Consider the following 23892-nt stretch of genomic DNA (forward strand, 5'->3'; position numbering starts at 1 on the left):
GGCTGACAGCAGGGGTCCATTCAGGACTCTTCACCAACCAGTATGGAAGTATTTTTATATTGTAATAATCTACACAGCCACACTGCTTGAGCCATGGAACACCAGACTTTGATTACAGGTGGAATCAGTTACTCCAGAGCATTCTGACACTGACTGGAAACATTTCTAACATAGTAAACCACCACTTGAATGAAAGGGTCAAAGTCAAATGAATTCTATGTAAATTTCTATTCCATGTAAGTCATACATTCTGATTATTGCTACTATTAATATTAATTAAATTACAGAGAATGTTGTCAACTGACTTTTGGTGATAACTTTCCCTAAAACTCAATGAAAATCAGTACAAGGAATTCTGTATCAGTATATTATTTTTGCCACATGTTCTTCATTCTTTTCTTTTCTTTTGGTGGGGGGACTGATTTGCTCTTCATGTATTTGGAACTGTACAATATCTAACTTTCAAATGCAATCTTTAAAAACAAAATGTGGTTAAAAAGCCATTTTAAAGTCACTTGATAATTTTTGAAACAACTAGGAATTTGAAAATGTGCAATTGAAAGTGAAATTACCAATGCAGTTTTTGAATGTATTCCTCAAAAACAGGAAAGAAAAAAATGCTTCAGTTTTGCTCTCACAAAGGGCCTTACTCCTTGATGGCTCTATTCCCCTGAAATACATGTTGAAGGGTTAATGGAGCCTTGGAAGTCACACACCCACTTGCCTATCTGCTAGAGGTCAGGGTCACACTGGGCTTTCCAAACTTACTAAAACAACATCAATCTGATTAAATAGACAAAACATGTCACTCCAGTGACAATCACTCTTTAATAAGAATGTCTGCTGGCAGTACACAGAAGAGTTCATAAAAAGAATTTCCCATGTTTGAACCATTTGTTATTAAATTTACATTCCTACAATGGACACCTGAGATGCAAAACAATTTCTTCTAGTGCCCTACAAGTACTTTGTTTTGGCTATAGGCAATATTTACCAAAACCATGTGTGTATGTGGAGAGGGGTTACCATGTTCTATGAATCGCCACTTATTGCTCACAACTTCCTGAGTCAGGTTCCTGCTCTAGTCTAGTACGTGCACCAGATGGAAAGGAAATCTGCACATCAACTGTTCCACTGGCATAAGAACCACATTGGGATTTATGTTATCTCCACTGGAAAGTAGGCTCAGAGTAATATGGACAAATGTTCAGTATAATATGCCCAGGACATACTTAGTGCTTGCATAAGTTTTCAAGTTCTATGGCTATGGGCAAAGGCAAATGCCTTCCTACATTTGCCAAAACATTTCAACTGATGTCATAATTTCTTTACCAAAAATCTTGCCTGTTGGGGCTGGGGTTATAGCTCAGTGGTAAAGCACTTGCCTAGCACAGGTGAGGTCCTGGGTTTGATCCTCACCACCATACAAACAAATAAATAAAATAAAGGTTAACCCCCCACACACTGAAAACAAACAAACAAACAAAACCCTGTCTGTGTACCATCTCCCTGCCCTCAGGGCCAGGTGTACTTTTTAATTCTAAGATGCAAACTAGTAGGAGAGGTGAGCATCCATTCTATTCATAGTGACAGCCCAGAGGGGCACACCTCCCCATGGTCCAGACATGGGCCCCAAACATGTCCTACTAGAGAGCTGTGTGGTAAAATCAAATCTCCAGTTGTCCCTCCTAGGCCCTGCTGAGCATGGTATTTCTCTTACAAGGAATTCTTCTCCTAACAGTTACCTCCATGCTTAGGTAGGGGCTGCAGGTCCCACTGGGATTCTGGTGCCAAATTGGGCTTTGTAAGTTCTCTTTAGGGGAAGCCTCCAGCTGGAGACTCAAATTGTTCTTTCCCTTATAAAGACTAGATTGTTGGGGATAATCACGCTGGAGGAGTGGGTATGTGTCTGTGGCCAGAATTCCTGCTCTGTCCTGGTAAGAGTGAGGAGTGGGTATGTGTCTGTGGCCAGAATTCCTGCTCTGTACCGGTAAGAGTGCTGTCCGGATGCCTGACCTCCAGCTGCAAAGAAGGAGACAGACAGCCCACATGGCATTCATGGTGCTCCTGCCTCAGTTTCTGGACAGTAGCTTCTTATTCAGCAGCTAAGGGAGGGTCACCCCCTTCTTCTGGGTGCCCTCATATAGCTACAGGAACATGAGGTCATTGTGTGACTGGCTCATGCCAGGATATTTCTGCTGGTGCTACTGGTGGAAAAACAGCCTTGCACCCCTCCTTAAAGTTTCTCCTTTAGAATTCTTGGCAGTGCCTAGCTCTGAGATGCTCAGAGAGCTCTCAGACAGCTCATTCCCTCCAAGCTTAAGTGGGGCTAGGCCACCTCATGCTGCCACCAGAGGATTCTTATCCAAGTTGAGGTGTCTACTACCTTCTTCTTGGGCTCCAGAGAAGCTGGATCAACTTCCACCAGTGGGGAAGAGGCCACAGCTGCCTCTGGGCAGCCAGATGGGGCATCCTGGTAGGCTCTTCCTAGTCCTGCATGAGGGCAGTGTTGTGGTCCTGAGGGAGCGAGGTGTTGGAGCTCCTTAAATGATGATAGTATACTTCTGTGATGACTTGAGTTTCAGATTTGAAGATTCAGTGAGCTGCTGAATGGCAACTTCAATGACCTGATCAAAGTGATTCAACCCCAGCAGTTCCATATCTGAAGAAGAGATGCACCATGGCACGAGATGGCCTGGATGAAGATGTCCTTCTTAATGACCTTCACCTTGATGGATGCCTTCAGGGAGACTCAGACCTCAGCCAGGACACCTTCCCCACATCATAGTAAGGCTTGGTCTTCATGGTAGTGAAAGTAGTGACCATGGTCCCCCATGGCATCACTGTGCGGTCCTTTTCTATCTTGGCAGCAGCTACAGGGAAGGGATTTGTCAGGATTTCAATTCACTGGGTTCTATGTAAGAAAACTCTGCAGTGATAGAGCCCAGTTCTGAGCTACTGAGGGTGGGCCCACTGATCAGAAAGAAGATCTACAGCCTGGAAGACTGCTTCTTGAACAAGTTCAGAGGACAGTGGTCAGGGCCAGCAGACCTTCTGAGGACTGCCAGTCCTCTGTAATCTGCAGGTGTAAATCCTTGGACTTTGTGTTCCACTCAAAGGTGAACTCTTCCTCCCAAATGAGGTGAGGAGTGTTCTCGGCTAGGGTGCTGGTGAACTGCTGGACAGTATCATTCATCTGGGAAATGCATACAGGCTTAACACTGCCCAAAGTACCAGGATCATTTAGCAGTGAGGTGTGGATGTTCTTCACCAGTGGCTTTAGTTCATGAGCCCTTGGAGGTTTAGGAGGATAGGATTCCTGAGCAGCAGATGAAGTGCACTGTAGATTCTGAGCCTACTCTATGTCTGTGGGCTTGGTGCTCAGAACCATGACAGAAAGATAGAACCCACAAAGTGGTTCAAAATATACTTAAGGGTTTCAGATACTGCATTTGTCTCAACCACCTGGCCCTCCTCTGTTGCTCTCAGCTGGATCTTAATTGTCACTTTTGGCAAATGGATTCAGGACCACCTAATATGGATGTCTTTTCTCTCTTTTTTCATGTGTAGCTCCAGCTGTAGATGAACCAGAGACAGCTGCATGTCATACAGATGGTGTCCTGAGCACACAACCCAGGTGCTGCCTTCCATGTGACAGGCCACCACCTTCTTCTGGGCTGACTGGACCACACTGGAGACTTCTCCAACTGCAACAATGGGGAGACCTGCAGGGGGCCTCCCTTTCCTTTTGGCCTCCTGGTTCAGGGCCATCACTTAGGCTACCTTCCACTGGTTCTTATAGCTGTTCAGCATCAGGATCCAAGAAAGCAATGTGTGGGACTCCCAGCACTCTTCAGGCTCTGCCAACTGCCAGGATGGGGGTCACATGCTGGCCAGCACACACCACATCTGGTTCAGGCCAATCATGACCAAGGCCACAACAAAGATAAACATCAACATGCCAGGAGCCTAGCAGGGCCATTATGTTGGTGCATATCCTTCCTGCCTTGCACGAATTTCCCAGAGAAGCCTGCTTGCCAGGACACAGAGCCTATGGGTGATGAGCTCAGGCATCCACTGGTGGCCATCCAGGGGCTGGAGGGAGGTCCACATGCCCAAGCCTGATTAGGCCAAGCCTGGCTTGGTGTGGAGCCATGAGGCCTGAGGCCACTTGAGACAAGCAGGGAGGGAATACCTGGCTGAAGCCAGGTGGCCAAGGCCAGGTATTGCACCCCAAGCCCAACACACCTGGGAAAAGGGTACACAGAAGCAGACCTGGCAGAAGGAGCACCTGACTAGTGTATCTTTCTTCATTCTTTTATAAATTGAATTTCTGAAATATCATTGTTATTTATAATTCATTACTGATATTCAATGAAAAGCACCATCAAACTAACAACATCATTCTTTACAGAACTACAAAAATATCCTCAAAGAACAAAAGACCCCTGAATTGCAAAAACAATCCTGAGAAAAAAGAGAAATGTTGGAGACTTCATAACACTGAGTTTGAAAACATACCGCAGAACCATAGTAACAAAAATAGCATGGTCAGATCATAAAAGCAGACATGTAGACCAATGAATTGAAATAGACAGCATAGAAGTGAACCCACACAGCTACGGCCATCTGATTCTTGACAAAGTAACAAAACCATGTGCTAGAGAAAAGACAGCCCCTTAACAAACAATCCTGGGAAAACTAAATATCCATATGTAGAAGATTGAAACTAGATTCCTATCTCTCACCTATGTCAACTCAAAATGGAACAAAAACCTTAAAAAAATACCTGAAACTTTGAAAGGTATTGATCTTGCCCAGTCAGATGGCAATCATCAAGAATACAAAAAAGAAAAAAAAAAGAAATGAATGCTGTTGAGGATGTGGAGGAATTGAAAACTCACACACTGTTGGTAAGAATTTAAATTAGTATAGCCATAGGGAAATCAGGATAGAGGTTCCTCAGGATACTAAATATAATACTACTTATGATCCAGATATGGCATTCCTTGAAAGAATTAAAGTCAGCAAGCTATCCTACAGTTTATTGTTTCTTGTGAATTGCAGCACAAGAGACAAGTTATTAAATCAGACCAGGTGTATATGTCAATATATACATGGGTAAAGAAAATGTGATACACACACACACACACACACACACACACACACATACACACAGAGTGGACATTATCCAGCCATAGAAAACAATAAAATCATGTAATTCCTAGAAAAATAAATGGAATAGAGATCATAATATTAAGTAAAATAAGCCAGACACAGAAAGACAAGTATTACACAATTTCTTTCATATGTGAAATCAAGGGATGAAAAAAGACATGAAAGTAGCAGAGACTTATTAGAGAAGATGAACAAGAATGGGGGTGGTAGAGGATCATACTCTTTTTTTTTTTTCAGAGTAGAAATTAGAAATTTATTAAAGGACAGAAGAAAAGACTTCTCCCGGAGGAAGAAGGGGACCCAGAAGGTGGAATCCGTGGAAGTGCAGTTGTCTCCCCTTTTTATAGTTCTTTCAGTGATGGAATGTAGGTTGGAAGGCCTCATGGGTATTACTCTTGACATACTCAGAATTAGAAGTGCACACTTTGAAAGCACCCTCTGTTGAATTCTCTGCCTGGTGTTATATCCAGACTACAAAGCTTTTTTAACTCTTTAAAACACTGGTGCTCCAGGGTATTAGTCAAATTTTCGCCACCATAATAAATACCTGACATAACCAAGCAATAAAGAGAAAAGGTGTATTCTGGCTCACAGTTTTGGAATTCATGATTTATTAGAACTATTTTTTTTTGTCACTGGTGTTTGACAAATTATTGCAAAAGCAGGGCATGGCCAAGGAAAACTACTAGTCTCAAGCCAGGAAGAAAAGAGAGAGAGGCAGGGAATGGGGGTCTTAAATATCCTCTAAGAGGACACTACTGATAACTTAAAGATTTCCTACTGGCTCTAATATCTAACAGATTACATCAGTTCCCAAGAGCACCACACTGGGAACCAAGCCTTTACCTAATGGACTTTTCTAGGATATTCCAGATCCCAACTCTAATATATCCAAAGTATAACTCTACCTGTATAGTGTGCAATTATCACACACTATAAAGTCCAACACCCACAAAAAAAGAAGAAAAAAACCCCAGCAAACTAGCATCCTCCAAGGATCATTAATCTCTGGTGAACACCTCCTAGACTCTTTCCTTCCTTGATCCAGGAACTCACTTGATGCTAGAAACAAATATTATGACATCTTGGGTGAGACACAGGTTGAGTCCACACCTCCAGGCCCTTGATATCATGAAGGTGAGAAACCACTCTTGCCTCTTCCACAGTCAAAGTTTCCCTTGGTCTCTTGTGACTCCAGGGCCAACTCCATTGGCAAGGTTGTCAGTTTCCCAGAAGGACTTTATTGGAAAGGTCCAGGAGAAAAGGGGATTTAAAACTTGTCAGTTCCCACCCTGCAGAGTCTCCTCCCTGATTCCTCACCTGCAGAGATGCACAAGGCCAGGACAAAAATTCCACTGGTTAGCAGCCATGAGCCCTCAGTGGTCCCTCCAACTACACAGGAGGACCAGCTACCTTCTCAGCCTTACACTTACAGTCTCTTGGGCAGAACCCAGCACAGTAGGATTATTATGAGAATTTCAAGAGGCAGCCTCAAGCCCAGTCCAGGCTTGGTAAAACACAGGTATAAGCCATGAGAAGACTGTGGAGGTGTAGTCTCAGGAGACCCCTGCTATGGTATGGCAATATTGGAAATCAAAGTATGCTCCCAGACTTCAAGATCTGAAGAGAACAGGAAGACAGAGGTGAAGAAGAAACCTCCAATGGGAAGTGACAGTCCCACCCTTCCCTACCAGAGAAATGTTATATCCTCCAGAAAACTGTATTGAGAAAAGAAAGAATCACTTTCTGCAGTCGCTACACTCCAATAAAAAAAGGCAGAGGGTAGGAAGATTCCTCGCCACTGCCCAGATCCAGTATCAGTCACAGACTGTGAATGGATAATGGGACATTATCATGACATTACATCATAACAGATGTTCAATGAATCCTGGTGGACAAGTTGGGGCATCAGCATGGAAGTGGTCCTCCAGAGTTAAACTGACATGAAGAGGAACCCCAGACCCTTGTAGTAAGCAATATTGTCATCAGAGGGCTCCTTTCTACACAAAGCAAAAGAGAATGATGACTGATATGGCCTGTAGTCACCATGCCAGCCCCAAGGGCCACAACCTTCCTATTAAGAACAGGTAAATCAGGGAGATTAGGATGGCAATCAGGCCTTGCTGCTCAGGGAGCAACCGGCCACTCCCTGCCAGCATTGGCCAAGTGGGGCAGGCATCCCAGGCCACCTTCATAATTACCCAACATACTGTCTTAAAAAAGGTTTTATCTGGTCAAACATATCATATTTTTTAGTTTACATGTTAAGAAAGAAAAGTTTTCTTTCAGAAAAAATATCAGTCCATACAGACAATGACTATTTTGCCTCATGTACACTCTATGTTCTCATGGCTTCTTCCTATGGAGACATCTATTGCTTTCTAATTAAATTTTTTTTTCTCAATAGAGATAGTGGCTTATGTCTATGCCATGTTGAGTCATAGGGGAGGGGCCAACACCCTTGTTTCCCCTTCTAGGTAGAACTATTTGTGCAATAACAGTCCAATGCTTTGACATGGTAAGTTCAGAGTGAAATGTTTGAGAAAAATATTACACGTTTTAATCAAGGAAGAAGGTAGAGTGGCATGGGGTAATCTTAAGTGGTACCATAGTCAGAAAGCTCATGTCCTTCCAGTGCAAACCACCAGATTGAGGTATGGGACATCAGGGGCTGAGTTGTTCACCCCATTCCACCATAGGTGTCCCTCTGCACTGGCTCCCAGACCACAGGTCTTGAGAAGCCCCTTTAGTTATGACACAAATGCAAAAGGAAGCAAATCCTTCAAGCAGAAAAGATAGATTTCTGAAGGGTATATTAATAAGCCTATACACCACTGGCTCTTGAATTACAGAAAGGATGAGTTGACAATTGGTGAAAAAGCCAGGACTAGGGCACTCTGCTTATGACTTGTAGCCTAGTGATATTTATACATACATACCTCTAGTAATGCTCCCTGGAAGAATTTGGGACTTAAAAGGACCTGGGGTCATGGAGCAGTAATCCTTGACTGTCCCATAGACTTCCAGGGGAAAAGGAAATCAGACATGATCTGTACCTACAGGGGAAGTGACCTACTCAAAATTTTGTAATTTCCTGTGTAGGGGAACAGATCAGGACTGGTCCCTTTGGGGCCTTGCTCTGCTTGCAGTCCAGATTTTCTCTTCTCAGAGCCTGTCCACATGGGAAAGCAGAAAATCATCAAAGCAGGGAGAGGATCCATTTCTCTAGTGTATTCCATGTTGTGCCACATAGTGACAAGTGGGCATTGTTCCATGGGCCTCATTCATTCCCTGGTGGGGAGTCCTGCTCCAGGAGGCACCATTGAATCAGAAAACATAGTATGAGTTCTACTCACATGCCTATCAAAATCCTCCCTGTACCTGAAACAGAGTGGCCCTCAGGGTGAGGGTATAGCCACGTCAGGCCTTTTATGAGCCTTTCACTCTCCTTTTCAGAGTAAAAGTAGATATATCCCCAAGCCAGGCACTGCTGGGTCCTCATGGACCCAAGTGGAAAAATGATGTTAAAGGACTGTTTTCTGTAATCCAGTTACTGCAGCTTTGACTGTGAACAAGCTGAACTCATGGAGGTCTTCAAAACTGACTTTGTTCTCTACACACTGCATAGGCACACCTTCTCCAGTCCTTGGGTGAAATCTAGGGGCCCCATGGCTTATCTGCTTATGTTCAGATAAGGAAATATCCACTGATTCTCTACAGGGATGGAATGAGATCTGGTTGCAGTAATTATACTGCCAGTCCCAGGCTTATAGTCAAAACAGGACACTGCATTGAAACATGAAGTTTCTATCTCAGAAACAGCCAGTATCGCCAGAATCCTGCAGAGTCTAGCCAGCAAGTAGCAAATATACTTCTCCCTTTACATTTGGTACATCTACCTCTTCCAGCAGACCAGCCTAGTGATCTTGTCTTCTGACCACTTCAAGTCCAATATCTACCCTAGAGTAAAAGTACAAGAAAATATCACTTGATGGGTGCTCTCTTCCCTGTGTCCACAAGGATTCTATCTGGATTAGACATGCATTCAGAGGGGACTCCTTCATTGGCATTCCCTGTGGTTTCCTGGGCCTCATTCCTATATTTCCTCTGTCAAATCCTCACAGTTTTCTCCTGGACTGTCTCATCAAGTAGTATTCTTGCTGTCACCCTCTCCCTCCCCTCCCCAGGGCTCTCAAGCTTTGGTTTAACTTTGAAACCTGTGGTGGGAAAGCAGTTATTCCCAAGGCAGCCTCTTCTTTGTTTCTGGGTACTGCAGCTCTCTACTCCTAGATGGCTCAAAGATGGTCAGAAAATAGTCTTTGACTCCCACCAAATGCCAGAAGGAAGGCAGTCAGGTTCTCATGCTGGTTCCTAGATGGGAATTGTTTTAAGAAAAATGAGAAAACTTAATTTAGCAAAACTTGCCTAAAGAAAGACAAGGAAAAAGAAAAAAAGGTTCTAGAACCAGGTTGTACTTGGGACCCAAGACGATTAACCCTACCACCTCTGCAGATTACACTCACCACCAGAGAAAAGGAAGTGCCAAATCAGAAATCATCTCATTGGCTGCAGTCAGCATTTCTGACTATATGTGTATGGTCAGATTAGTCCATAGCACATGATTGTCTAAGCTGCACTGCTGTGATTGGCAGAGTCTTAGTTGCTTGGTTACAAGTGAATTCCTACCATTATCTTGGCTTATAGTTTATTTGATGTTACAGTGCACCATACACAGAGTCTATTTTGGGATAAACTTTATTACCCAAGTGTGGTGACAGTTATAGGACAAATTTATTTTAGAATTAGCCCCATTTTGTCCACCATTAGTGTGGAAATTGAAAGTATCTTCACAATTGGCACAAACAATCTGCTTAATTTCAGGACAGAGTTTACAATTGCACAATGGCAAATTAGTTAGATGAGCCATGCATATTGGTGCATGCCTATTATCCTAGTGAGTAGGAAGTTTAGAAGGATCACAAATTACAGGGCAGCCTCAGCAACTTAGAGACTGGAAGCAGTTTCACAACATCCTAATAAGAAATTTTAAAAAAGGACCTGGCTATGGCTCTGTGGTAAAGCATGCCTTGGTTCAATCTCCAGTACTGTCACCCCCAAAATGTTAGATGGATTTAAGTTTTACATTTTTGTTATGCCTACCATAACAAGACCACTGGATTTGCCAAGATAGCAGTGGATGAGTATATAAACTGAGAACAACAAAGAGGAACATATCAGGAGGAAAAAGAACGTAATACATTCTTTAACAGACTACTCCATGATCCAAATGAATCAAGGCCAACAGTTAAAGGTTCAGCCATTAGAGGTGGTTCTGAAATAGGATAGAAGAAATATAGGTAGGTATAAAGGAGAAGAACAGAGAAGGGAAAGAAACTCTAACATTAAATGATAAGCTTTACAAACACCATCATTTTTATTCCCAAAGTTTGGTTTCCTCTGGACATAAACTTGTTTAAAGTTCCTAAACTTTCTTCCCTCATGAGGTAAACACATGGTCCCATGAGGTGTTGCCCTCACTAGAGGCCCAACACTATGGGGTCACTCTATCTTGGGCTGGAACCTTTAGAACCATGAGCCAATAAACTTTTCTAATTTGTCTTCCCTTATGTCTGATGTTGTAGAACATCTTCTCATGTATGTTTGATATTATTACATCATTTTTATTAAGTGTCTGCTCTGTTTGGGGAGAATCATATGTTGAGTTTTCCAATCATGGACACAGATATCTCTCCACTTATTTACATTTTCTTGATTCTTGCGTTCAAATTAACATGGTTCTTTTTACATGTTGATAGGGTTTGTGTGTGTTTATGTGTGTGTTTAATTCCTAGAGATTTTCTGTGAGAACAGTCAAATTCACACACACACACACACAAAAATGTAAATATATATGTATTCTTAAGTAAAATTTTCTTTATTTCTAATCTGTGTATATTTACTTAATTTATTACTTAATGGCACTGGTTAGGACTTCCATTATGCCAGAATTGTTGAATACAAGTAATGAGGTTGGATAGCTTTGTCTTTTTCTCAATATCAGGAGGAAATAATTCATTTTTTTCCTATTAATTACAATGCTTGCTTTGTTTTGTGTAGATATTCTTTCTTGAGCTACTGAAGTTCTATTGCTGGTTTGCTAAGTATTTTATTATTAATGCTAGCATGATATAAATTATTATGCTGCATTAGTTATGATAGTTCAAATTAATCATATCTAAAAACCGGATTCAGAAAAAAACCTTGACATGTGATTTTCATTTTCTAGACTGTTAAACACAGCATCCAGAAACACCAGGACCTTCTCCCAGAGCAAGCCCTTATACAGGGCCCTGTAGAAGATCTGAGTCCCACAAGCCCCACTAGGACCTGCCTGTCTCAGAGGACAGTATGGGCACAGTGGCCTTGGTGGACACTCTATTGTGGCCCCTTCTCTGATTCAGATGCCATTGGAGGGGAAAAATACTAGGTCAAATTTCATAATTCACAATTGTTCTAGTGAAAAAGGGGCTGGAACCACATACTTATGAGACAGGGAGGGTGGGGGTCAGCGTGGGGGTCGGCGTGGGGGTGGCAGCCAGGGGGGCGGGTGGAGACTTCAGCCTGGTTCCCGCCGCCGCCTCGTTCTGGCCTCGCGTTCCGGCCGCCGCCTCGTTCTCGCCGCCGCCTCGTTCTGGCCTCGCGTTCCGGCCGCCGCCGCCTTGATCCGGCCTCGCGTTCCGGCCGCCGCCTGGTTCCCGCCGCCGCCTCTTTCCGGCCTCGCGTTCCGGCCGCCGCCTCGTTCCCGCCGCCGCCTCGTTCTCGCCGCCGCCGCCTGGTTCCCGCCGCCGCCGCCTCGTTCCGGCCTCGCGTTCCGGCCGCCGCCTGGTTCCCGCCGCCGCCTCGTTCCGGCCTCGCGTTCCGGCCGCCGCCTGGTTCCCGCCGCCGCCGCCTGGTTCCCGCCGCCGCCGCCGCCGCCGCCTCGTTCCGGCCTCGAGTTCCGGCCTCCGCCTCGTTCCCGCCGCCACCTCGTTCCCGCCGCCGCCTCGTTCCGGCCTCGCGTTCCGGCCGCCGCCTGGTTCCCGCCGCCGCCGCCTGGTTCCCGCCGCCGCCGCCGCCTGGTTCCCGCCGCCGCCGCCGCCTGGTTCCCGCCGCCGCCGCCGCCTGGTTCCCGCCGCCGCCGCCGCCTGGTTCCCGCCGCCGCCGCCGCCTGGTTCCCGCCGCCGCCGCCTCGTTCCGGCCCGCAGCCTCGTTCTCGCCGCCGCCTCGTTCCGGCCGCCTGGTTCCCGCAACCGCCGCCTCGTTCCGGCCTCGCGTTCCGGCCGCCGCCTGGTTCCTGCCGCCGCCGCCGCCTGGTTCCCGCCGCCGCCGCCGCCTGGTTCCCGCCGCCGCCGCCGCCTCGTTCCGGCCCGCAGCCTCGTTCTCGCCGCCGCCTCGTTCCGGCCGCCTGGTTCCCGCAACCGCCGCCTCGTTCCGGCCTCGCGTTCCTGCCGCCGCCTCGTTCCCGCCGCCGCCTCGTTCCCGCAACCGCCTCGTTCCCGCCGCCGCCTCCTTCCCGCGAGCCCGTTAACCCGCCGCCCGTTAACCCGCCGCGACTGAGGTCGGCTTTGAGGGCAGCTAGGGCTGTGGTAGCGGCGGCGGCAGCTTCGTTCCTGCCGGGAAGTAGGGCAGCGGGAATGGTGTCCGCATGGGCTTCAGCCGGGGCGGTGGCGGCAGCAGCTTCATTCCCGCTGCGAGGTAAGGCACGGGGCTGGGGTCCACGTGGGGGGCAGTAGGGGCGGTGGCAGCTTCCTTCAGGCGGCAAGGTAGGGCGGCGGGGCTGGGGTCCTGGGGGGTGGGCAGTTAGGGCAGCGGCGGTGGCAGTTACGTTCGTTGCAGGAAGTAGGGCAGCGGGGATGGTGTCCCCGTGGGCTTCAGCCCGCGAGGTGGCGGTGGCGGTGGCAGCTTCATTCCCGCTGCGAGGTAAGGTGGGGGGCCTGGGGTCTGCGTCGGGGGCAGTAGGGGCGGCAGCAGCTTCCTTCAGGCGGCAATGCAGGACGGCGGGGCTGGGGTCCTGGGGAGTGGGCAGTTAGGGTGGAGGCAGCGGCAGCTATGTTCACGCCAGGCGTCCATGCCACCGGTGTCCCCGAGCTGCGGGGCCTTTTGGCTGCTCCTATTACTTGGCGGCTGTGGCGGCAAGCTGTCCGTTGTCGGCCTTCCCCACAAAGTGCCCCGGAGCTGCGTGGACGCTGGCAGCAGCAGCGGCAATCGCTCGCCTATGAGGGCGCAGACATTTGTTGCAGTTTCTTGGGGCTTTGTTGTTTTTCCTTGGGCTTTTACCCTTCTTTTCGTTAATTTTGGATAAAATGTCCCCCGTGATGTAAAGATTGAGCAAGGAACCTTGGTGATGTGGGGAGCTTTGCCGAAAGTGCAGTTTGGATTCTGCTTTTCCCATGGTGGCGGCTGGATGAATCTTCACTGCTGGCTGTGGAAAAGGCTAGGGAAGCTTGTTAGTTGAGTTTTAAATTTCCCAGTGTTGTGTTTAAAGGTTTTACGTGCATAGAAGAGGAATGTTCACCTTAAATAAGCATATGAGCGGTTAACAGGGAATGTTTTCCTCTGGGAAAGGGAATTTGGTAGCTCTGACCCATGTCAGTATGTGAATATTTAGACGTGTAGTGACTTTTTAACATTTTTCATAAAAATCTGTTATTTACAGTTATGTTGTTAATACTCCTTGCCTTAAGTTCCCCGGCAAATCTTTTTCATGCCTTCTGATAAAGTAGACAATTCATAGATTATCCAAGGAATGGAAAAAAAAAAGTGAGTGGGTGATTTCGGACAATCCCTGAGAGCTGGCATTGTAAGATTCATCCTATCCCCAGTAACATTTTCATACAATAAATGTGAACATTTTTGAAGCCTTTTTATAGAGATACAATTTGGGAATGATATTAAGGTAAGGAAAAGCTGTTGATTGATTTCTTAGATTAACATTTCTTCTCTCTTCTCTTTCCTCTTTAAAAAAGTTTTCCAAGTGATAACTTCATCAAATGGGCAGTGATAAGCAAATGTCCGATGATGACAGCCCCAGCACCAGCAGTGGCAGTTCAGATTCGGACCAGCAAGACCCTGCTGCTCCAGAGCCTGAAGATCATGAAGAAAGAACCTTCTGCCACCCAGCGGAAGAAGAGCACCAAACTCTCTAGCAAAACCACTGCTAAGTTATCCACTAGTGCTAAAAGGTAACATTGTCAGGTTGTCTTTCAAGCAATTGGATGCTTTTATTTTTACATCAAGAACAATACTCCAGAAATACTTCATGACCAATTTTATTTGTACTTGAATGAATTGTCATCCTTTAGGGAGCATGAAAACGTCCTCACTAAAATTATGCTTCTTAGCAAACTTATTCTGTACTTTGGTAATTTCAGCAAGAGTCCTAGAGACTGAATTCTCATCCTGACGGTTTAAGGAGTTGGCAAGGAAAATTTGTGAAACTGAATTGGATGGTACATTGGGGATGTTTCCTTTTGTGAGTTATACTCTTGAGTGAAATTAGCATGTGTCCACGTGGGTGTCAGTCCAGGCATCTGTGGTGGCAACTTCAAAAAAGGAAATGTGTCACTTTTCATGAAAGGAAATGATCAAAAAAGTTTATAATTGCTAAAAAATGTTGAATGTCAGGCCTTGGCTTTTTTTGAAAGCAGATTTTAAATTTGCTTAGTTTTACGAACAAGTCTTTAAATCCTGCATAATAGGTATATTTTTTTTTGTAGTTATAGTTATCCCTCCTTGTTCTTGTGAGAACAAATAAAACGGAAAAGTAGCCATTAACAATCTCAGGTGTCACTTTGCTGTTAAAACTTTGCACATCTTTAAAACTCGTAGATGTTCTTGATATAGTAGTGAAAATCAACAGCAGGAAAAAACATTTTGTTGGTTATAAGTGAAAGATTATTTGTTTCCTGCTGACTTTTATTTTCTATGATGGCAAAAAAAATCCATCAATTGGACTCCATCAGTGATAGTGGTTGTATTGATTAGAACTCTTGTATCAAACATGAAGTGTACCTATAGCATTACCTAATGTTGATGTTTTGTTGTTTTTCATTGATCACAACTAAAAGAAAAAGGAAATATAAAAACTGATCAATTATTGCATTTTATATTGATTCATGTTCTTATTTTTCTATACATTTTCACAGTCATTGCACCATTAATCAAACACTAATGAACTTGAGAATATTATATTGAATAGCAGCAGTCTTTGAAATAATTTAAAATTCTTCTCAGTGTGTTGTAATCTTGTGGAGAGAACATTAAACAACTTTTGAAAACATTTTAAATTTCAAGAAAATCAGAGAAATGCTCTTTTTCCCCTTACCTCAAGGCCCTCTTTCCTCCAAGAGTATGAAATTTAAATTTACGTGCTGTACCTAAGATCAGAGAAAAGAAATGGTTAAGTAAGATTGCTAAAATAGTCCTTGGAAGTTTTTCATTGGTAAAGGTATTTGTAAATTTTAAACTTTTTTTAAAACAGATAAAATATTGACAAAACTATTAATGTGCTCTTGCAATAGCTTTCTAATTTTTACCACAGTAAAAGTGGATTGAAGTCATTGTCAAAAATATTCTAGTGCTTTTCCTCCTTCCGTTTTGTCTCATTTGCATAAAAGCTTGAAAAGAGAATTTCTTTGGTAAAAAGAGTTTTAAAATAGATTTTATATCCTTTTGTTGAGTAGTAGTGGAGGACTTTCTCAAATCAGGTGTAAATGACTTACCTATTTACAGTAGCAAGTGAGAAAAAAGCTACAATTTTCTGTTAAGGAGTTTGGGTTATGCCTCTGAGAACAAAGAGGAAGCAGCCATGTTAGCATTACTGAAGGCAAAACCAGCCTTGCAGTTACCTGCATGATGGTAGAGGGCATTCGGATTTTCTGGTTATTCTGTAGACTGTCTCAAATCCTTTTTGTCTGTTCCCATTTCACTAACAGAATTCAGAAGGAGCTAGCTGAAATTACCTTAACCCTCTCCTAACTGCAGGTAAGAAACAAATTTTGTTATTTTGATTTCTAAACTGTGGAACGATATCAGGAGATGAATGTATTATCCTTGTATGTATGTGCAGCAGAAGAGGCTAGCTAGCTATGTTTGCTTCCTTAAAGCTTTGCAAATGCTTTAAACAAAAATTGCCTAGGTGAATTAAATTAGGGGAAAATACTCTTTAGCATGTATCATATATTCTGTACTTATGAATATACTGATCTTGTGCTTCTTGCTGAGATTTGTTTGAGTGGTGTTGATTTTTCTGTTGTTTTTCTGTGGAATACATTTATTCATAAGTATTTTTGTAGAAACCTGTAAGGTTTTAAATTTTAAAGTTAGTGCTTGTGTGCAATCTGAACTGATTTTCCAAATTTAGAAATTGTTGAATATGGTGTTACAAAACAGGAGTATAGTTGTTTCTGTTTGATTTATTCAGTAACTTGCCTAAAGGACAAATTTTATGTGCTAAGCTATGGTTGTAGTGTCACCGCTCTTGACTGGTGACGAGTTCTTGCTTCCCCAATGTTGAAGAATAACACCAAAGAAGCATGCCGAGGCAAGGTCAGAGTAGAAATTAGAAGTTTATTAAAGGACAGCAGAAAAGACTTCTCCCAGAGGAAGAAGGGGACCCAAGAGGTGGAATCCGTGGAAGTGCGGTTGTTTCACCTTTTTATAGTTTTGATGATGGAATGTAGGTTGGAAGGCCCCAGGGGTGGGACACAGGTGGGCCAAAGAAGTTTTCTGAGCAGGAAGGACTTCATTAACACTTCTTTGAGGTGGACTTTGGCCTAGGGCCTTTTCGGACTTCATTAACATTCCATGAGTTGTCCTGTGTTTTCCCTGAGTCATTCCCAGCATGGCCTCCATTTTAGATTTCACTCGATATTAGACCTGATTTACCTAACTACACTGACTACCTAACTTTAAATCTGGCTTCAGTAGTTGTTATTGTCTAGAAAACACATTGTTGGAATTATTTACATTTTAAGCAAATATCCTAATGACTTGGGAAAATTCTTAGCAGTAAATTAATTGGAATTGTGAGAAGAATCAAATTCAGTGGAACTCAGAAGTTAAGATTGGTTGACAAATTGTATTAAAAGTAGCTGGTTGATTTTTTTTTTTTTTCATTTGTGTCTTATATAGTGTTCTGTTTATTTTTTAATGGTGACTGTATGGTTGACAAAATTTATCAAATTTAGAGAGCAATATTATAAATAAATTGCATAGAAGTATGTGCTCAAGAATGAGAGGAGAAGGGATGCTAGAATTAAGGCAGTGTTATGATTTGATATAAAAATGTTTTGGTGTTTAACCTGTGTTTTTGCTACAAATTGTGTTTGCTCATGTTGATCAGAACCATTTCTGAAGTCTACTTGAGACATACATAATAAGGAAAACTCCATTTGCTAATTATTGTGTGTGTTAACCAGATTCCCAGATAAGTGGGATCTGATCCTGATTTATCCAGTGAATTAACAGTTTTGCTTATATTTGTAGTCACAGCCATTTCAGTTTAAAAAGAAGACATGAATGTGAACTAATTATAAACAGAGTGGTATGTCAGATCTCAAAATATTACTTAAAAAGTATACTGCTCAATAGTGTAGCCACTAGCCACATTCTGACTATGGACCAGGTTGTTGTGGTTAGTTGAAAATGTGATATGCTCTAAGTGTGAAATGCATACTAGATTTTGAAAACTTAATTTTGTAATAAATATCTTTAAAATATTTAGATATTTATTACATCTTGAAATAATATTTGGCATGTTTAGTAAGTGTTTTAAAAATTGTATTTTTATCATTTTAGCATAGTTATTAGAAAATTCAAAATTACATGTGTAACTTGCATTATAATTTTGTTGAACAGTATTGCTTTAGAGAAGAAGTAAATCAGTATTTCTTTTAGCCTTCTAAATGGTGTGTCAAATCTGTACCATTTAGGAGGTCAAGTTAAATTTGCTCTGTGGAAGAATCACTTAACTTTCAGAATATATTCTGATAATTTCTGTTGATTTTCTGCAAATGGCTTAAACCAGTGTATGAATATACATCTAGAGAACATAGTAGACATATTGAATGCTTTCAGAGCACTAATGTACTGGTACATTTGGTAAAGGAATGTACTTTGAGTGTTTAACCCAGGACTATTTCCACAAGGCCACAGGATTATTTTAGATGAAGTAAAATAATCTAAAATAATAATAATATTTCTGTGAAATTGAAAGTAAGTTTCACTTATCGCATATTTTTTCTCTTTATATACCAGATTTCATTTAAGTTCATGAAATAATGCTTAACATTTAGTGATTTAACTAGTGAAGCAGTAAAACTTTGGGCTTGCTTGTGCACAGTAACATGGAATACTTATATCTGTTTTCTTTTGTCACAGTCTTTGGTGACTGTTGGCTATTGAAAAGGACATCTTTTAACTTCTCTAGTTCTTTAATATCTGAGTGTCTTTGTGGCTGTGTAAGTGATTCAGGAAAAAAAAATATAAAATACAAGTTTCTTAGGAAATTAGAAGTTGTTTCTTACTACTTTGGGGAGAGACTTTTTTCCATACACCTCATATGTAAAATAATGCAGATGCTTTTGTGTTTCTTTGGATTCTTCTGGGTAGAAGGTTAGTTCTTGTAATTTTGATAGAAAAGCCTACATTTGTATTGTGTTTTTGCTTTCATGCCAGAAAATGCAATAGATTGTGGTATTATATTTCTTTTAACTCATGGCTGCATAAATGAGAATTTTAGCTTTATGGTAATTGTATTATTTAGATTTGTTAATTTATGTTGTAATTAAAAATGGGATTCCACAATCATAAGTATATTTAGAATTTGTGGGTTAATATTGCATGAGACCTTTGAAACCTTATGCTTGCTACTTCCAGGTGCAATTATTTAATTATGGCTTTTGGTAAGGTGTGTGTGTGTGTGTGTGTGTGTGTGTGTGTGTGTGTGTGTGTAAACTTGTCAAAGTATGTGGCAGTTAATTATCCCTCAGGGAAGAAATGTTAAGTGTACCTGGGTACATTCAGGAAAATGTTGAATGAGATATAGGAAAACCAGAATTACTTGTAGTAGGGAGATTTGTCTTAAATCCCATCTTTTGTTTTAATTAATAAGTTATTCTTTAGTTACATAATTAGGTCTAATATACACATCCAGGATGGCCTTTGGAAGATATCATTGTCAAATTAAATGCATGACTTTAAAAGTGTTTGATTATATGTCAATAGGAATACTTCTTTTTCTTTTAGTAAAAAAGGTTGATAAAGATTTAATTTCTATTGATTTGATAGTATTTTAGGTTTTAAGTATTGAAGGCCTGTGGGCCAATGCATTTTAAACCCAGGGAAATAATATATGTTTTTTGGTTTACTTTTATACTTTTTACATTCTATATTTTAGATTATGGTATAAAAATCAATTCACCAGTGAGCATGAAGGGAAATTATTATGAACATCCCTTTGTTTTACAGAAAGTTATGGACGAAAGTTGTTTAGTAATGTGTTGACATTTACGTTCTATTTATCAAAGGATGTGCTTCCTTTTCCACTTAGAGTCAGCACTTGTGTAAACAGCAAAAGTTTAGAAAGGTGCTGGATTTCTAAGTTAACCTTGAATTTCTTTTCCTGTATAGAGGGTACAAACATGTACTCCTAAATATTAATGGGTTTGGACTGAATCTATGTTAAAGAAGATATTTAAGAGTAATTGTAAATCGTTTTTGGATGAAGGGAAGGCCTTATGGGGGGTAGATATTACAGTTTCAAGTTTATATTAATCATATGTTGACTATCAAAACCTGAAATCAGCTACTATAATACTTGTAAATACTATAATACTTGCAAATTTTGTTAACTTCCCTTTTTTTAAAGATAGAGAGAAAGAGAGAGAGAATTTTTTAATATTTATTTTTTAGTTATTGCCGGACACAACATCTTTGTTTGTATGTGGTGCTGAGGATCGAACCCAGGCCGCACGCATGCCAGGCGAGCGCGCTACCACTTGAGCCACATCCCCAGCCCTTAACTTCCCTTTTTAAAAGAAAGAAAAAGAAGTAGCATAAGTTCTAAATCAGAAGTTGGCAATTTGCACATAAGAGTAATTTTCTGAGGATAAACTGTGTTTCTGATGGTTGCCATATCTCTCACTATTGTCCAGTGTAGATTAGAACTTTGCTAATTAAAGGGTGATCTTCAGACTAGCAACATCTGTATCACAGGTGTGATTGTTAAAAATCAGAATGTTGTTTTCCCCTAACCAGAAGTACTGAGTCCGAATCTGAATTTAATAAGATTGCTAACTGAATTGTGTGTCTATTGAGGTTGGAAAAATCCTGCTACTGAAGCAAGACTGTTCAGATCCATGCTGTACCACTATTGGCATGCCACTTTATATAAGTTATGGGACATTTTTGTTCTTCAGTTTTCCAAGTTGTAAAATGAAGATTAAGTTGATCTCCCCATTATATAATTGTTGTGAGGATTAAATGAATTTGTTGAAAGTTTTGTTTACCACATAAATTGGATCCCTAAAGTGGATACAGCATTATAAAAGTAGGTGAGACAGTTTAGCAGCATGCCCTCACTCTTGCTGGTGTTTGCTCCAGTGCATCCACATCCTACTTATAGGAATAATTACATCTTAATTCATCATCTAATTATTGAGTACATATCAAGCAGTTTGTTTTTAATGTGAATAAAAGCAGGTTTTTTAAAAACTTGAGTTAAAACAGAAAATTAGCCTAAAAGTGTTGATCATAGATGAACAAATACTCAATCCCTTCCAAAAAATTTTGTGTAAACTTAATGATACTTAAAAAGAATGCCTTGGGGTTGGGGCTGAAGCTACTGGCAGAATGCTTGCCTAGCATGTGTGAGGCACTGGGTTTGATCCTGAGCACCACATAAAAAAAAAAACATAAAATATATGCATTCTGTCCATCTGCAACTACAAAAAATGTTTAAAAAATATTTATAAGAATACTGTGACTATGACTGCCCAGTAAAATATAATAAATTTTTTTAGATAGTTGTATTAGTTACTATTTTCCCCTCTTTAAATATCCCATTTTAAGAGTTTGTGATTTTATTCAGAATGCAGTAATTTCAATATTTGTAAAATTTACACTCATAATAGTATAGTTTACCAATTACTTCAACATAATGTAGTGTAATTCCAGGCAAAACAGTGAGTTGGAATTAAAAAAATATTAAATAATTCATATTCTTTACTTTTTTCATAATTGTGATATTTAATATTATTCACTTAAAGATTATTTAGCTATCATTTCTATTTGCTTATAGGAAGTAGTTGATAATTACAGTAATTCTAATTGTGTCTCCCATATATGCCAGTGGAGCAGAAGGACTCAGTTACCATTGAATGACTCAAAACATTTATCCAAAGGAGTGATTGATTGAAAATAATATCTCCCCCACATAAGGTCACATTTTTATTAGCTGTCTATTATGTTCAATGACGATAATGTAAGGAGAAAGTGGGTGAAAACCTTGGGTACTTTTTAAAAACCTAAATGGTTACTTCAAAGCAACATGAAGAAAATTGTTAATTTTCTTTCTGCAAGTAAATGATTGGTACCTTATTCTCTCCTTGAATGTGTTGCTGTAACAGAATGTAGATTATGTTTAATTATGAGGAAAATCAACAAGTCTTGCTTAGAGTACAAGAGCATTCAGATTGAGAAAACTGAATGGGAAAACTTTATCTTCCATTCTTCTCTTTTCTACAAATAAGATATAACAAAACCACTTGTAGATCTATTAGATCTACAGGCATATAAAGTGATGATTTTTTTCTTTCCATATTTCTTTAGACAGTAATTATATTTGGGAGGGGCTGGGCTTGTGGCTCAGTGATACAGTGTTTGCTTAGATAGTTTGACACCCTGCGTTCAATCCTAAGCACCACATAAAAATAAATAACTAAAATAAAGGTATGTGTCCAACTACAACTAAAAATTAAATTAAAAAAAAAGAATTCTGTTTGGGCATTTCATTAGAATTTAAAAGATGAAATATCTTTAAACATTTAACGTTTCTTTTGCATCTGGATCATGGAAGTTTTTGCCTCTTCCCCCATATTCATAGTCTAGGAGATAGTTGACAATACCTGGAGACATTTTGCTTTTCAAAACTTGGGGAAAAAGGCTATAGTATACAACAAAGAATTGTCTCCCTTCAGGAGATCTTAATGAAATAAAACATATATATGTTTCTGTTATGTTTTACTAGGAATATTCAAGTAACTTGTGACTACAGAATGGGAGTCACCTTTTTATTGTCTTAGTGATGAAAATAAAAACCAAATGAAGAGCATGGCTTTCTCACCAGTGTGTAATTTAGTGTCAAAATCTAATATAATGTAATCATAACTTTCTGCAATCATAGAAAGTAATGTAATTGCCTCTTCGGAAAAATGTGAGAAGAGAGTATCAATATCAAATTTGGAGAAATGGTAAGAGTAAGGGAAGCATCTGGAAGAGATGGGAAGGATCAGTCTCTAACCACAAATTCTGCACACCTCTAGTTCTCCCACCTCCTACCATATATCAGGCTTTCTAAAACTTTACTTTTTATTTTTTGCCTTAGATAACTTAGCTAAAAATTATTCCAAAATTATGTAAAATAAATGTAATTTTCCATTATTAAACTTTTGTTTTCCATAACACATTAAAAGGAAAATTAAATAATAAAAACAGACATAATAAATTCTTGTTTGATATAATCATTTAAATATCTTTTTTAGACAGCAGTAATTCAAACAAAAAATACTTCCCTTACTTAAAATGTAACATTTTATATTAATGAATCAGGAGGCTAAAACACTAAAATTGTTTCAGACTCAGTAAATCCTTCAAATATTTCATCTATAGAGGCACAGTAAACACTTAGTGTAAATTATAAAAGGTTTTTTTTTTTAAATATATAAATTCCAGGTCAAAATATATCAAATCAAACATATATCAAGTTTACTTCTCAATTTACTTCTCTATGTAATCATATTTTGTTGACTCTAAATAACATTGTCTGGTAACTGATAATGACATTAAAATTTGTATCATCTCTCTGCTAAAATATAGTAAACTCCACTCTGAGCCCCTCATTCATAGGTCTTACATCTGTTATCCCATCGTCAGCAATAAAGCCAATGAGATTATTCTAAAATGTAAATGTCCCCATGTTATTCTTGTCTTTGCTTATTAAAGGACCAAGCAATGTACTCCCTAATTTCTCTTTTGCCTATTTTCCCTTTGTTATAGAAATATATTGTGCATTTCAATCAAATTAAAATCTTTCAGTTCCCTTAACTGTCTAATATATTTCTAGTTAGGCAGATGATGATGCACCTCCTGAAATCCTATTTTCTTTTCACAGACCTCTCAGTCTCACTCTGCTCCATCTGGAAATATCCAACTCCTCTTTGGGATCCTTATAAAATCTCCCTTTTGTGAACATACACTTTATACAGTCAACTTGATGACTTGCTGCTTCCCATCAGTTCTATTTTGGAAATATTTGCAAAACTGCATTTATTACCTCATATCACAGTTATTCATTCACATCACTATTTCCATTTGCTGACTATGAAAGAAAACCTTTCTGGTTTTGGCATCTGCCTTGGCAGCAGCAGTCAGAGAAGACAGCCTGGAAGACCTCCT

General features: G+C 40.7%; 1 pseudogene; it reads right to left on the reverse strand.

Annotated features, from left to right (window-relative positions):
• Positions 1 to 2487: 2487 nt before the first annotated feature.
• On the reverse strand, positions 2488 to 13609 carry LOC144251529 (C2 domain-containing protein 2 pseudogene; annotated as a pseudogene).
• Between the last annotated feature and the right edge of the window lie 10283 nt (positions 13610 to 23892).

This window comes from Urocitellus parryii (assembly GCF_045843805.1).
Source record: "Urocitellus parryii isolate mUroPar1 chromosome 8 unlocalized genomic scaffold, mUroPar1.hap1 SUPER_8_unloc_2, whole genome shotgun sequence".
NCBI lineage: Eukaryota > Metazoa > Chordata > Mammalia > Rodentia > Sciuridae > Urocitellus > Urocitellus parryii.